The sequence below is a fragment of the Balaenoptera physalus genome, assembly GCF_965194825.1.
Source record: "Balaenoptera physalus genome assembly, chromosome: X".
Taxonomy (NCBI): domain Eukaryota; kingdom Metazoa; phylum Chordata; class Mammalia; order Artiodactyla; family Balaenopteridae; genus Balaenoptera; species Balaenoptera physalus.
The window spans coordinates 60,079,454-60,095,357 of record NC_138903.1 but is presented as its reverse complement, the minus strand read 5'-3'; the positions used below and the strand labels follow the sequence as shown (position 1 = coordinate 60,095,357).

The 15,904-nt window shown below is 35.1% G+C and overlaps 1 long non-coding RNA gene across 1 annotated transcript; it reads right to left on the bottom strand.

Moving 5' to 3' along the window:
• Positions 1–221: 221 nt before the first annotated feature.
• LOC309652359 lies at positions 222–11,600 on the bottom strand. Its single transcript, XR_014258684.1, has 2 exons — positions 7,079–11,600; positions 222–6,756 (listed from the first exon to the last, which is right to left on the bottom strand). It is a non-coding gene; the product is annotated as an uncharacterized lncRNA (long non-coding RNA).
• Between the last annotated feature and the right edge of the window lie 4,304 nt (positions 11,601–15,904).

Below are 15,904 nucleotides of genomic sequence, written 5' to 3'. Positions count from 1 at the left end.
TAACATAATCTTTCACAGAGCAAAAGTTTTTTAACCTTGATAAAGTCCAATTTATCAAAAATTTTTTTATGGATGATGCGTCCAGTGTAAAGGTTAAGAACTGTGACTAGTTCTATATCCTGGAGGTTTTCTCTATTCTTTTGTTCTGAACTTTTTATAGGTTTACTTTTTACACTTAAGTCTGTGATCCATCTTGAGTTAATTTTGTATAAGGTATGAGGTTTAGATAGAGGTTCATTTTCCTGTCTATGGATGTTCATTTACTCCAGCACCATTTGTTGAAAAGTCTGTGCTTTCTAAATTGAATTGATTTTCCACCTTTGTCAAAAATCAATGTGGTTCTATTTCTAGGTTCTCTATTCTGTTCTATCAATCTATGTGTCTATCCTTCTTCCAACATGACACTGTTTTGATTACCACAGCTATATGGTATACCTTAATATTGGGTAGAGTGATTACCCCCACTTTATTCTTCTTTTTCAGTGTTGCTTTAGTTAATCTAGGTCCGGTGTCTTTCCATTTAAATTTTAGATTAAGCTTGTCTAAGTCTGCAAAAAAGCTTTCTGGGATCATCTAATTTAACAGCTATATTGAGATATAATTGACATATAATAAAATTGCACATATTAAAAGTATTTGACATATATACACACCACCACAATTAAGATATTGAACATATGTATCACCCTCCAAACCTTCCTCATGCTCCTTTGTAAATCCCTCCACCTTCGGCCTTGTCTAAAGGCAACTGATCTGATTTCTGTCATTATACATTAGTTTGCATGTCTTAGAGTTTTATATAAAAGTAATCTCATGGAATAGTTTATTCCTTTTTAATGCTGAATGGTGTCCTATTGTATGGACATATCACAGTGTGTTTAACCATACCCTAATTGAGGGATATTTGAGTTGTTTCCAGTTTTTCACCAATACAAATAAAGCTGCTATGAACATTCATGTTCAAGTATTTATTTTGACACATGCTTTAATTTCTCATGGGTAAAAACCTAAGAGTAGTATGGCTAGATCATATGGCAAATGTATTTTTAACTATTTAAGAACCTGCTAAACTGTTTTCCAAAATAGTTGTACCATGTACATTCCCATCAGCAATGTATGAGAGTTCCAGTTCCTCCACATCCTTGTCAACTTTTGGTATGGTCAAAATTTAAATTTTAGCCAATCTGATAGTGTATATCTCATTGCAGTTTTATTTATATTTCCCCCAATGACTAATGATGTTGAGCATCTTCTCATGTACTTATTTGCCATCTATGTATCTTTTTTGGTGAAATGTCTGTTCATACCTTTTGCCCATTTTTAAATTGGGTTGTTTGTGTTCTTGGTGATAAGTTTCAACAGTTCTTTATATATTCTGGTACAAGTCTTTTATCAGATATATGCTTTGCACATATATTCTCTCATTCTATGGGTTATCTACCCATTTTCTTTACTGTGTCTTTGAAGAACACAAATTTTTCATTTTTATGAAGCCCAATTTATCTATTTTTTATGGATTATGATTTTGGTGTCATGTCTAAGAAATTTGTTACCTAACCCAAGTTCACAAACTTTTTCCTGTTTTCTCCTAGAAGTTTTATATTTAGGTCTATGATATTCTATCTAAAAGTATTACATTTAGGTCTATGATCCATTTTGAGTTAATTTTTTTACAGGTGCAAGGTATGGATGGAAGTTCTTTTTTCACATACAGATATCCATCCAATTTTTCTAACATCATTTATTCAGAAGATTATTATATCTCCACTGAACTGCCTATTTGCCTTTGTTAAAAAACAATTGTCCATATACTTGTAAGTCTGAACTCTATATTTCATTCATTGATCTATTTATCTGTTTTGCATCAATATCATGATGTCTATATTACTGTAACTTTAAAAGAAATCTTGAAATCAGGTAATATTAGCCCTCTAATGTTGTTCTTCTTCAAAGTTGTTTTTAGCTATTCTTTGTCCTTTGCATTTCTATATGAAGTTTAGAATCAACTTGTCAATTTCTATAAAAGATCCTGCAGGGATTTTGGTTGGGATGGCATTTGAATCTATAGATCAATTTAGGGAGAGTTGACACAATAATAATGTTAAGTCTTCTGTTGCATAAACATGATATAACTCCCCAGTTATTCTGGGTCTTCTTCAGTTTCTCACAGCAATGTTCTGTAGTTTTCAATGTTCAAATCTTTCACAACTTTTGTCAGATTCATACCTAAATATTTTGGATTAGTTATTGGATTAGTTATCACTAAGTATTTTATTGCTATTTTAAATGATATTGCTTTCTTAATTTTGATTATCAATTTTTTTTTTCATTGCTGGTATGTAGAAACACAATTTTTATATATCAATCTTGTAGCCTGCAATCTTGATATACACAATGGTTCAAGGAGATTTTCTGAAAATCCCATCAGATTGTCTACTTAGGTGATTATGTCTGTGAATAAGGACAGTTTTACTCCTTTTCCAATTTGATGTCTTTTATTTCTTTGTCTTGTCTGATTGCACTGACTAGAATGTCCAATACAATGTTGAATAGAAGGGTAAAAGTAGACATTCCTTTTCCTAATCCTCATCTTTCATCAATAAGTATGATACTAACTGTAGGCTTTTTGTGGTAGCTTTTCATCAAGTTGAGGGAGGTTCCCTTACCTTCCTACTTTGCTGAAAATTTGTTATCAGAAATGGACATTGAATTTTGTCAAGTGTTTTTCTGCATTTGTTAAGATGATTGTATGGTTTTCCCTTTTTAGTTTGTTAATGTAGTGAATTACATTGACTGATTTTCCAATGTTAAACCATCTCTGCATTCCTGGGATAATCCCCACTCATCTTGGTGTTTTATTATCCTTTTATATATTGCTGGATTCAATGTGCTGAAATTTTGTTAAGAAAATTTTGTATCAAGGTAATGCTGACCTCATAGAAAATATTTTGTTATCAGTTGTAATGAGTTGGGAAATAGTCCCTCCTCTTCATTCTTTAGGAAGAGTTAGTATAGAATTGGTTTTGCTTCTTCCTGAAATTTTTGGTACAATTAATTCATCAGTGAAGTCATTTGGGGCCTGACATTTTTTGTGGGAAGGTTTTTTTTTTTTCTGAAGAATCTTTTCTTCTTTTTAAATAAGTTTTCTTTGTAAAAAATTTTTCTTCTTTCCTGAGAAGACTTTTTGGTTTTGTTTTATTTCAAAATGGTTTTAATTTTCATGTGTTTTACTAATATCATTAAAATACTATATAGTCCATTTATTTACTTTTAATTGAAATATACTTGAGACAATATTATGTTAGTTTCTAAATAATGATGCATACTACATAGTGATGTGACATTTGCATACATTATGAAATGTCACCACTATAAGTCTAATAACCATATTTTCCCATACAAAGTTATTACAATATTATTGACATACTCCTTATGCTGTATATTATGACTCCATGGCTTAATTTTTTTATAACTGAATGTTTATACCTCTGAATCCCCATCACCAATTTTGCCACCAGAATGAACTTTTTGGCCAGCCCAATATATACTGCAGTGTATTTATCCATTCATCTGTTTTTGTTTTTTAAATATTTATTTATTTATGGCTGCATCTGGTCTTAGTTGTGGCACACAGGATCTTTCGTTGCAGTGTGTGGGCTTCTCTCTAGTTGTGGCAGATGGGCTCCAGAGCACGTGGGCTCTGTAATTGTGGCATGCGGGCTCAGTAGTTGTGGTGCACAGGCTTAGTTGCTCTGCGGCATGTGGGATCTTAGTTCCCCGACCAGGGATCAAACCCACGCCCCCTGCATTGGAAGGCAGATTCTCAACCACTGGACCACCAGGGAAGTCCCTCCATTCATCTGTTGATGGACACTAAAGTTCCTTCCAAATCTTGGCTATTGTAAATAATGCTGCAATGAACATTGGAGTGCATATATCTTTTCAACTTAGTATCTTTGTTTTCTTCAGTTCAATACCCAGAAGTCAAATTCCTGGATCATACGGTAATTCTATTTTTAATTTTTTTAAGAACTTCATATTGTTTTCCTTAGTGGCTACATCAATTTACATTCCCACGAATGGTGCCTGAGCGTTCTCTTTTCTCCAGTTCCTCACCAACACTTGTTATTTTTTGTCCTTTTATGATAGCCTTCTGAAAGATGTGAGGTGGTACCTCACTGTGGTTTTGATTTGCATTTCCCTGATGATTAGTTATGTTGAACATGTTTTCATGTGTCTGTTAGCCATCTATAGGTCTTCTTTGGCAAAATGTCTATTCAAGTCCTCTATTTTTTAATTGGGTTTTTGTTTTTCTGATGTTGAGTTGTATGTGCTCTTTTTACATTTTGGATATTAACCCTTTACCAGGTATATCATTTGCAAATATATTCTCTCATTCAGCAGATGGCCTTTTTGTTTTATGGGTGGTTTTCTTTGCTGTACAAAAGCTTTTTAGTTTGATGTAGTCCCATCTGCTTATTTTTGCTCTTGCTTCCTGCCTGAAGAGACATAGCCAAAAATATATTGCTAAGACCAATGTCAAAGGGTGTACTGCCTACATTTTCTTCCAGGAATTTTATGGTTTCAGGTCTTACATTTTAGTGTTTAATCCATTTTGAATTTATTTTTGTATATATGGTATGACAAAGTAGTCCACTTTGATTATTTTGCATGTAGCTGTCCAGTTTTCCCAACACCATTTATCAAAGAGGCTGTCTTCCCCCCAGTATATTCTTCCCTCTTTTGTCATTGATTAATTGGCCATGTAAGTGTGGGTTTATTTCTGGGCTCTCTATTCTGTTCCATTGATCTATGTATCTGTTTATGTGCCAGTACCATACTGTTCTGATTACTGTAACTTTGTAGTATAGTTTGAAATCAGGGAGTGTGGTGCCTTCAGCTTTGTTCTTCTTTCTCAAGATTGCTTTGACTATTCGGGGTCTTTGTGGCTCCATACAAATTTTGGAATTATTCAAATTCTGTGAAAAATGCCTTTGGTATTTTGATAGGGATTGATTGCTGTAGATTGCCTTGAGGAGTATGGTCATTTTAAAAATACTAATTCTTCCAATTCTTGAGCATAGTATATCTCTCCATTTACTTGTATCATCTTCAATTTCTTTCATCAAAATCTTATAGTTTTCAAAGTATGTCTTTACTTCTTTGGTTAGATTTATTCTGAGGTATTTTAGTATTTTTGATGTAATTGTAATGGGATTGTTTTCTTAATTTCTCTTTCTGAAAGTTCCTTATTAATGTGTACAAATGTAACAGATTTCTGTAAATTAATTTTGTATCATGCAACTTTACTGAATACATTGATTAGTTCTAATAGTTTTTTTGGTAGCATCTTTCAATATATAGTATCATGTCATCTGCAAGCAGTGACAGTTTTAAATCTTTTCAAATTTGGATTCCTTTTATTTCTTTTTCTTCTCTGATTGCTGTGGCTGGGATTTCCAATATGATGTTGAATAAAAGTGACAAGAGTGGGCATCCTTGTCTTGTTCCTGACTTAGAGGAAATCTTTTCATGTTTTCACTTTGTAGTATAATATTGGATCCGAGTTTGTCATATTTGTCATTTGTTATGTTAAGATAAGTTCTCTCTATACCAGCTTTGTTGAGAGATTTTTAAAATCATAAATACATGTTGAATTTTGTCAAAAGCTTTTTCTGCATCTATGGAAATGATAATATAATTTTTATTTTTCAATATATTAATGTGGTGTATCACATTGATTGATTGGTGGATATTGAAACATCCTTGCATCCATGGGATAACCCTACTTGATCATGGTGTACAATCCTTTTAACATATTGTTGAATTCAGTTTGCTAATATTTTGTTGAGGATTTTTGGATGTATGTTCATCGGTGATAATGGTCTGTAATTTTCTTTTCTTGTGGCGTCTTTGACTGGTTTTTGTATCAGGGAGATGCTGGCCTTGCAGAATGATTTCAAAAGTATTCCTTCCTCTTCAATTCTTTGGAATAGTTTAAGAAGAATAGGTGATAACTTTTTAAAAAATGTTTGGTAGAATTCACCTGTGGAGCCATCTGGTCCTATAGTTTGTTTGTTGGGAGTTCTTTTTATTACTGATTCAATTTCATTACTGGTAATTGTTCTGTTAATATTTTGTTTCTTCCTGAGTCAGACTTGGGAGATTGTACTTTTCTAGGAATTTGTCCATTTCTTCTAGGTTGCCCATTTTATTGATTGATTCTTCATAGTAATCTCTTATGATGCTTTGTATTTCTGCCATATCTGTTGTCACTTCTCTTTCATTTCTGATTTTATTTATTTGGGTCCTTTTTCTATTTTTCTTGATGAGTCTGGCTAAAGGTTTATCAAATTTTTTTTATCTTCTCAAAGAATCAGCTCTGTTTTATTGATATTTTCTATTTTTTTGTCTCTATTTCTTTTATTTCCACTTGATCATTATTTTTTTTTCTTCTACTAACTTAGGTTTTGTTTGTTCTTCTTTTTATTGTTCCTTTAGGTGTGATATTAGATTGTTTGAGATTTTTCTTGTTTCCCGAGGTAGGCTTGCATCCCTATGAACTTCCCTCTTAGAATTGTTTTTGCTGTGTCCTATAGGTTTTGAACCATTGTGTTTCTAGTTTCACTTGTCTCCATGTATTTTTTAATTCCCTCTTTGCATTCTTCAGTGATCCATTGACTGTTGAGTAGCATGTTGTTCAGACTCCACGTGTTTGTGTTTCTTGCAGTTTTTTTCCTGTAGTTGATTTCTAGCCTTATATCTTTTTTTTTTTAATTTTTATTTATTATTTATTTATTATGTTTATTTTTGGCTGTGTTGGGTCTTCGTTTCTGTGTGAGGGCTTTCTCCAGTTGCGGCGAGTGGGGGCCACTCTTCATCGCGGTGCATGGGCCTGTCACTATCATGGCCTCTCTTGTTGCGGAGCAGAGGCTCCAGACGCTCAGGCTCAGTAGTTGTGGCTCACGGGCCCAGTTGCTCCGCGGCATGTGGGATCTTCCCAGACCAGGGCTCGAACCCGTGTCCCCTGCATTGGCAGGCAGATTCTCAACCACTGCGCCACCAGGGAAGCCCTAGCCTTATATCTTTATGGCCATAAAACATGCTTCATATGATTTCAATCTTCAAATTTATTGACTTGTTTTGTAGCCTAGTGTGTTATCTATCCTGGAGAATGTTCCAGGTGCACTTAAAAAGAATGTGTATTCTACTACTGTTGGGTGTAATGTTCTATGTATATATCTATTAAGTCTATCTAGTCTAATGTGTCCTTGAAGGCCAGGGTTTCCTTGGTAATTTTCTGTTTGGGTGATATGTGTATTGATGTAAGTGTGGTGCTAAAGTTCCCTTCTGTTATTTTGTTACAGTCAGTTTCTCCCTTTATGTTTGTTAATATTTGCTTTATGTAATAGGTGCTCATGTTGGGTGCATATATGTTTACAATTGTTATATCTTCTTGTTGGATTGGTCCCTTTAGCATCATGTAAGCTCCTTCTTTGTCGCATGTTAGTCTTTGTTTTAAAGTCTATTTTATCTGATATAAGTATTGCTGTCCTGGCTTTCTTTTCATTTCCATTTGCATGGAATACCTATTTCCATCTCTTCACTCTGTGTGTGTCTTTAGATTAGAAATGAGTATCTTGTAGGCAGCATACATATGGATCCTTTTTATCCATTCAGCCACATATTTTAAGGTGATGATCTCTTAAGTTCAAACACATTCTAACAACCCTACAGTTTTACTCCTCCCCTCCATGTTTAATGTTTTTCACATCATATTTTACAACTTTCTGTTTTGTGTATCACTTAACTATGTATTATGGATATAGATAATTTTACTACATTTGTCTTTTAATTTTCCTACTAGTTTTATATGTGGTTGATCTACTACCAGTACTGTATGTTTGCCTTCACCAGTGAGGTTTTTCCTTTCATAATTTTCATATTTCTATTTGTGGCCTTTTCTTTTCTGTTTAGAGTAGTCCCTTTAACATTTCTTATAAAGCTTGTTTAGTGATGCTGAACCCATTTATGTCTTACTTTTCTGTAAAAATCTTTATCTGTCTTTCAAATCTGAATGATAGCTTTTCCAGGTAGAATATTCTTGGTTGTAGGTTTTTTCCTTTCATCATTTTGAATATATTGTGCCACTCTCTTCAGGCCTGCAAAGTTTCTCCTAAAAAGTAAGCTGTTAGTTTTATGGGAGTTCTTGAATGTAGTTACAAGTTGCTTTTCTCTTGCTGCTTTTTAGATTGTCTCTTTATCTTTTACCATTTTAATTGTAATGTATCTTGGTATGGACCCCTTTGAGTTCATCTTGTTTAGAACTCTCTGTGCTTCCTAAACTTGGATATCTGTTTCCTCCCAAAGGTTAGGGAAGTTTTCAGCTATTATTTCTTCAAATAAGTCTCTGTCCCTTTTTCTCTCTCTTCTCCTTCTGCAACCTCTATGATGCAAATATTAGTATGTGTGATGATGTCTCAGAGGTCTCTTAAACTATTCTTTTAAAAATTCTTTTATTTTTTGTCTGCTTAGTTTGGGTGATTTCCACTACTTTGTCTTCTGGTTCACTGATTTGTTTCTGTTGAAACAGAATCAAGGAGTCAATCTACTGTTGATTCCTTCTAGTGTATTTTTTATTTTAGTTATTGTGTTCTTCAGCTATGTTTGGTTCTTCTTTATATTTTCTAACTCTTTGTTGAAATTCTCACTGTGTTCATCCAATCTTCTCCTGAGTTTAGTGTGTATCTTTATGATCATTACCTTGAACTCTTTATGAGTAGATTTCTTACCTCTACTTCATTTACTCCTGTTTCCATGGTTTTGTTTTGTTCCTTCGTTTGGAGCATATTCCTCTGTCTCCTCATTTTGCCATTTTTTTTTTGGTATTTTTGTCTATGTATTATGTAGGTCAGTGACATTTCCTGATTTTGGAGAAGTGGCCTTATGTCAAAGATGTCCTATGAGGTCCAGCAACATGTTCCCTTCTTACCACCAGAACTATATGCTCTAGGTGTGCCCCCATGTGGGCTGTGTGAGCCTTTCTTTTATGGTGGTGCTGACTACCATGGGTGTGTTGGTGGGTAGTGCTGGACCTCAGCCTGGTTGGCTGTGAGCCCTTGGCTTTTGCAGTGGCTGTGGCCCCACTGGAGTGTGAGGTAGGCTTCCAATGTGGTTTGCCACATGGCCTGTGGAGGCATGGGACTGGTGCTGGCCTGCTGGAGGCTGGGTCCAGGTCCCTGTGCAACTGTCTGCATGGCCTGGGGTCTTGTGGTTGGTGCCAGCCTGCTGGTGGGCAGGCAGTATCCTAGCACTGATAGGCTAGAGGGAAGATTCCAAAATGGTGTTTGCTAGTGCTGGTGTTATCATGGTAGAACACTCTCCAAAATGAATGCCACCAGTGATTCTGTCACCAGGGGAAGTCCCAATTGCCTCCTGCCTCTCTGGGAGGCTCTCCAAGATCAGTAAGTGGGTCTGATCCAGGCTCCTTTCAAACTACTGCCTCTGCACTGAGACATGGAGCATGCGAGATTTTGTATACTCCCTTTAAGAGCAGAGTCTCTGTTTTCTAGAGCCCTCGTCCTCTCCCAAACTTAAGCCCTGCTAGTATTCAAAGTCAGACATTCTGGGGGCTCATTTTCCTGGTGCAGAACCCTAGGACTGGGGAGCTCGATGTTGGGTTCAGACCACTCACTTCTTGTGGAGACCCTTTACAATTGTGATATTCCTCTTGTTTGTGGGTTGCTGACCTGGAGGTGTGGTTACTGACTATACTGCATCTCTGCCCCTCCTACTTGTCTTGTTGTGTTTCCTTTTTTATGTCTTTACTCATGGAAATTTTTTTCTGCTAGTTTTCAGGTTGTTCTCACAGATACTTGCTCTGTAAGTTGGTGCGTCCATGGGAGGAGGTGAGTTCAGGATCTTCATACTCCATCTTCTTGTCCACCTCTGGGAAGGTTTGTAACTACCAGTTTAATTTCATTAATATAGGGCTATTCAGGTTATCTAATTTTCCCTATGTGAGCTTTAGTAGTTTGTTTCTTTCAAAGAATTTGTGTTTCATTTAAATTGTCAAATTTATGGCTATATAGTTGTTCATAATATTCCATTATCATTTTAATATTTGGTGAACTTGTAGTAATTTCACCTCTTTTCATCTCTGGTATTAGTAATGCATGTCTTCTCTCTGTTTTCCTGTTAGCCTGGCTAGAGTTTTATCAATTTTATCGATCTTTTTGAAGAATGAGATTTTGGTTTTATTGATTTTTCTCTACTCTCCCCCTGTTTCCTGTCATTAACTTGTACTCTGATCATTATTATATTCCTTTCTGCTGCTTATTTTGGGTTTAATTTGCTCTTCTTTTTCTAGTTTCTTAAGGTTGAAGCTGAGGTCATTGACTTTAGACTTTTGTTCTTTTCTAATATAGCTGTTTTATTACCGTAAATTTCCCACTTCTTACTGCTCTAGCAGCATCCCAGAAATTTTGTTATTTTTTGTTTTCCTTTTCGTTAAGATTAAAATATGTTTTAATTAACATAAGAATTTTTCTTTGGCTCATGGGTTATTTGGAAAAGTGTTATTTTGTTTTCAAATATTGGGAGATTTTCCAGATATCTTTTTGCTATTGATTTCAAATTTAATTCCATTAAAAGAATACATACTTTGTATGAATTGAATCCTTTTAATTTTCTTAAGGTTTCTTTTATTGCCTTGAATATAGTAAATCTTGATGAATGTCCCATGTACACTTTAAAAGAATTTGTATTCTTCTGTCATTGGGTGGAGTGTTCCATAAATGTTAATTAGAATAAGTTGCTTGATGGTGTTGTTCAAATCCATATACTTACTGTTTTTTTGTCCAAATGTTGAGAGAAGAGTACTGAAATCTCCAATCAAAATTACGAATTTGTCTATTTGTTCTTGTGGTTCTATCAGTTTTTACTTCGTGTATTTTGAAGCTCTTTTATTAGATGTATAAACATTTAAGAATATTATTTCCTCCTGATGAAATGAACCCTGTATCGTTATGAAATGAACTTCTTTATTCCTAGTAATACCTTTTGCTATGTAATCTATTTTATCTGATATTAATAGCCATACCAGATTCCTATTGACTAGGTTTACCATGGTATATTTTTTCCATCCTTTTGCTTTTAACCTCTTTGTATCATTATATTTAATGTGTGTTTCTTATAAGCAGCAAATATAGTTGGGTATTGCTTTTTTTCTTTAATTTAACATGTTATTGCAGTATAATTGCTTTACAATGTTGTGTTAGTTTCTGCTGCATAACAAAGTGAATCAGCTATATGTATACATATATCTCCATATCCCTTCCCTCTTGCTTCTCCCTTCCAGCCTCCCTATCCCACCACTCTAGGTGGCCACAAAGCACAGAGCTGATCTCCCTGTGCGATGCAGCTGCTTCCCACTAGCTATCTATTTTACATTTGATAGTGTACATATGTCAGTGCCATTATCTCACTTCATCCCAGATTACCCATCCCCCTCCCCATGTCCTCAAGTCCATTCTCTATGTCTGCATCTTTATTCCTGTTCTGCCCCTAGGTTCTTCAGAATCATATATATATATATTTTTTTACATTCCACATATATGTGCTAGCATACGGTAATCGTTTGTTCTTTCTAACTTATTTCACTCTGTATGACAGACTCTAGGTCCATCCACCTCACTACAAAAAACTCAATTTTGTTTCTTTTATGGCTGAGTAATATTCCATTGTATATATGTGCCACATCTTCTTTACCCATTCATCTGTTGATGGACAATTAGGTTGCTTCTATGTCCTGGCTATTGTAAATAGAGCTGCAGTGAAGATTGTGGTGCATGTCTCTTTTTGAATTATGGTTTTCTCAGAGTACATGCCCAGTAGTGGGATTGCTGGGTCCTATGGTAGTTCTATTTTTAGTTTTTTAAGGAACCTCCATACTGTACTCCATAGTGGCTTTATCGATTTTCATTCCCACCAACAGTGCAAGAGGCTTCCCTTTTCTCCATATCCTCTCCAGCATTTATTGTTTGTAGATTTTTGATGATGGCCATTCTGACTAGTGTAAGGTGATACCTCATTGTAGTTTTGATTTGCATTTCTCTAACGATTAGTGGTGTTGAGCAACCTTTCATGTGTTTGTTGGCAATCTGTAAATCTTCTTTGGAGAAATGTCTATTTAGGCCCTCTGCCCATTTTTGGATTGGGTTGTTTGTTTTTTTGATATTGAGCTGCATGAGCTGCTTGTAAATTTTGGAGATTAATCCTTTGTCAGTTCCTTCATTTGCAAATATTTTCTCCCATTCTGAGGGCTGTCTTTTCATCTTGTTTATGGTTTCCTTTGCTGTGCAAAAGCTTTTAAGTTTCATTAGGTCCCATTTGTTTATTTGTGTTCTTATTTCCATTTCTCTAGGAGGTGGGTCAAAAAGGATCTTGCTGTGATTTATGTCATAGAGTGTTCTGCCTATGTTTTCCTCTAAAAGTTTGATAGTGTCTGGCCTTACACTTAGGTCTTTAATCCATTTTGAGCTTATTTTTGTGTATGGTGTCAGGGAGTGTTTTAATTTCATACTTTTACATGTACCTGTCCAGTTTTCCCAGCACAACATATTGAAGAGGCTGTCTTTTCTCCACTGTATATGCTTGCCTCCTTTATCAAAGATAAGGTGACCATATGTGCGTGGGTTTATCTCTAGGCTTTGTATCCTGTTCCATTGATCTATGTTTCTGTTTTTGTGCCAGTACCAAACTGTCTTGATTACTGTAGCATTGTAATATAGTCTGAAGTCAAGGAGCCTGATTCCTCCAGCTCCATTTTTCATTCTCAAGATTGCTTTGGCTATTCGGGGTCTTTTGTGTTTCCATACAAATTGTGAAATTTTTTTGTTCTAGTTCTGTGAAAAATGCCAGTGGTAGTTTGATAGGGATTGCATTGAATCTGTAGATTGCTTTGGGTAGTAGACTCATTTTCACAATGTTGATTCTTCTAATCCAAGAACATGGTATATCTCTCCATCTATTTGTATCGTCTTTAATTTCTTTCATCAGTGTCTTATAATTTTCTGCATACAGGTCTTTTGTCTCCTTAGGTAGGTTTATTCCTAGGTATTTTATTCTTTTTGTTGCAATGGTAAACGGGAGTGTTTTCTTAATTTCACTTTCAGATTTTTCATCATTAGTGTATAGGAATTCAGGAGATTTCTGTGCATTAATTTTGTATCCTGCTACTTTACCAAATTCATTGATTAGCTCTAGTAGATTTCTGGTAGCATCTTTAGGATTCTCTATGTATAGTATCATGTCATCTGCAAACAGTGACAGTTTTACCTCTTCTTTTCAGATTTGGATTCCTTTTATTTCTTTTTCATCTCTGGTTGCTGTGGCTAACACTTCCAAAACTATGTTGAATAATATTGGTGAGTGTGGGCAACCTTGTCTTGTTCCTGATCTTAGTGGAAATGGTTTCAGTGTTTCACCATTGAGGACAATGTTGGCTGTGGGTTTGTCATATACGGCCTTTATTATGTTGAGGAAAGTTCCCTCTATGCCTACTTTCTGCAGGGCTTTTATCATAAATGGGTGTTGAATTTTGTTGAAAGCTTTCTCTGCATCTATTGAGATGATCATATGGTTTTTCTCCTTCAATTTGTTAATATGATGTATCACGTTGATTGATTTGCGTATATTGAAGAATCCTTGCATTCCTGGAATAAACCCCACTTGATCATGGTGTATGATCCTTTTAATGTGCCGTTGGATTCTGTTTGCTAGTATTTTGTTGAGGATTTTTGCATCTATGTTCATCAGTGATATTGGCCTGTAGTTTTCTTTCTTTGTGACATCTTTGTCTGGTTTTGGTATCAGGGTGATGGTGGCCTCGTAGAATGAATTGGGGAGTGTTCCTCCCTCTGCAATATTTTGGAAGAGTTTGAGAAGGATAGGTGTTAGCTCTTCTCTAAATGTTTGATAGAATTCGCCTGTGAAGCCATCTGGTCCTGGGCTTTTGTTTGTTGGAAGATTTTTAATCACAGTTTCAATTTCAGTGCTTGTGATTGGTCTGTTCATGTTTTCTATTTCTTCCTGGTTCAGTCTCGGCAGGTTGTGCATTTCTAAGAATCTGTCCATTTCTTCCAGGTTGTCCATTTTATTGGCATAGGGTTGCTTGTAGTAATCTCTCATGATCGTTTGTATTTCTGCAGTGTCAGTGGTTACTTCTCCTTTTTCATTTCTAATTCTATTGATTTGAGTCTTCTCCTTTTTTCTCTTGATGAGTCTGGCTAATGGTTTTTCAATTTTGTTTATCTTCTCAAAGAACCAGCTTTTAGTTTTATTGATCTTTGCTATTGTCTCCTTCATTTCTTTTTCATTTATTTCTGATCTGATCTTTATGATTTCTCTCCTTCTGCTAGCTTTGGGGTTTTTATGTTCTTCTTTCTCTAATTGCTTTAGGTGCAAGGTTAGGTTGTTTATTCGAGATATTTCCTGTTTCCTGATGTAGGCTTGTATTGCTATAAACTTCCCTCTTAGAACTGCTTTTGCTGCATCCCATAGGTTTTGGGTGGTCGTGTCTCCATTGTCATTTGTTTCTTGGTATTTTTTGATTTCCCCTTTGATTTCTTCAGTGATCACTTCGTTATTAAGCAGTGTATTGTGTAGCTTCCATGTGTTTGTATGTTTTACAGATCTCTTCCTGTAATTGATATCTAGTCTCATAGTGTTGTGGTGGGAAAAGATACTTGATACGATTTCAATTTTCTTAAATTGACCAAGGCTTGATTTGTGACCCAATATATGATCTATCCTGGAGAATGTTCCATGAGCAGTTGAGAAAAATGTGTATTCTGTTGTTTTTGGGTGGAATGTCCTATAAATATCAATTAAGTCCATCTTGTTTAATGTATCATTTAAAGCTTGTGTTTCCTTGTTTATTTTCATTTTGGATGATCTGTCCATTGGTGAAAGTGGGGTGTTAAAGTCCCCTACTCTGATTGTGTTACTGTTGATTTCCCCTTTTATGGCTGTTTGTATTTGCCTTATGTATTGAGGTGCTCCTATGTTGGGTGCATAAATATTTACAATTGTTATACCTTCCTCTTGGATCGATCCCTTGACCATTATATAGTATCCTTCTTTGTCTCTTGTAATAGTCTTTATTTTAAAGTCTATTTTGTCTGATATGAAAATTGCTACTCTAGCTTTCTTTTGATTTCCATTTGCATGGAATATCTTTTTCCATCCCCTCACTTTCAGTCCATATGTGTCTCTAGGTCTGAAGTGGGTGTCTTGTAGACAGCATATATATGAGTCTTGTTTTTGTATCCATTCAGCCAGTCTGTGTCTTTTGTTGGGAGCATTTAATCCATTTACATTTAAGGTAGTTATCGATGTGTATGTTCCTATTCCCATTTTCCTAAATGTTTTGGGTTTGTTATTGTAGGTGTTTTCCTTCTCTTGTGTTTCTTGCCTAGAGAAGTTCCTTTAGCATTTGTTGTAAAGCTGGTTTGGTGGTGCTGAACTCTCTCAGCTTTTGCTTGTCTGTAAAGGTTTTAATTTCTCCATCAAATCTGAATGAGATCCTTGCTGGGTAGAGTAATCTTGGTTGTAGTTTTTTCTCCTTCATCACTTTAAGTATATTCTGACACTCCCTTCTGGCTTGTAGAGTTTCTGCTGAAAGATCGGCTGTTAACCTTATGGGGATTCCCTTGTGTGTTATTTGTTGTTTTTCCCTTGCTGCTTTTAATGTTTTCTTTATATTTAATTTTTTATAGTTTGATTAATATGTTTCTTGGTGTGTTTCTCCTTGGATTTATCCTGTATGGGACTCTCTGTGCTTCCTGGACTTGATTAACTATTTCTTTTCCCATATTAGGGAAGTTTTCAACTAAAATCTCTT